The sequence below is a fragment of the Penaeus monodon genome, chromosome 32 (assembly GCF_015228065.2).
Source record: "Penaeus monodon isolate SGIC_2016 chromosome 32, NSTDA_Pmon_1, whole genome shotgun sequence".
NCBI classification, from domain to species: Eukaryota; Metazoa; Arthropoda; class Malacostraca; order Decapoda; family Penaeidae; genus Penaeus; species Penaeus monodon.
In genome coordinates, this window is record NC_051417.1 from 15,249,163 (window position 1) to 15,249,487 (window position 325).

Consider the following 325-nt stretch of genomic DNA (forward strand, 5'->3'; position numbering starts at 1 on the left):
AAATGAAACACGCGAATGAAAAGAAAAGAAATTGGACGTTACAGAAAATAAAAATTCTTTCCCTTCGCCGAATGAAGGTTACGTAAAGGCCCAAAGAGACGAAGAGAAGCATCAAGATTCAACAAGAAAAATATCTTCATTGCAGGGGATTTGCCGTGAGCAAGGGAGAGCGGGTAAACGTAACAACAGCAGAATGAGACAGAGGTATTTATGAAAGTAATCACAGTTTTTCTAGCAAGGTAAATGTACCCATATATACTTACACTAATTTGTGGACACAGGCACTAATAAACATACTTAGAGAGCTTCTGTAACAAACACATAA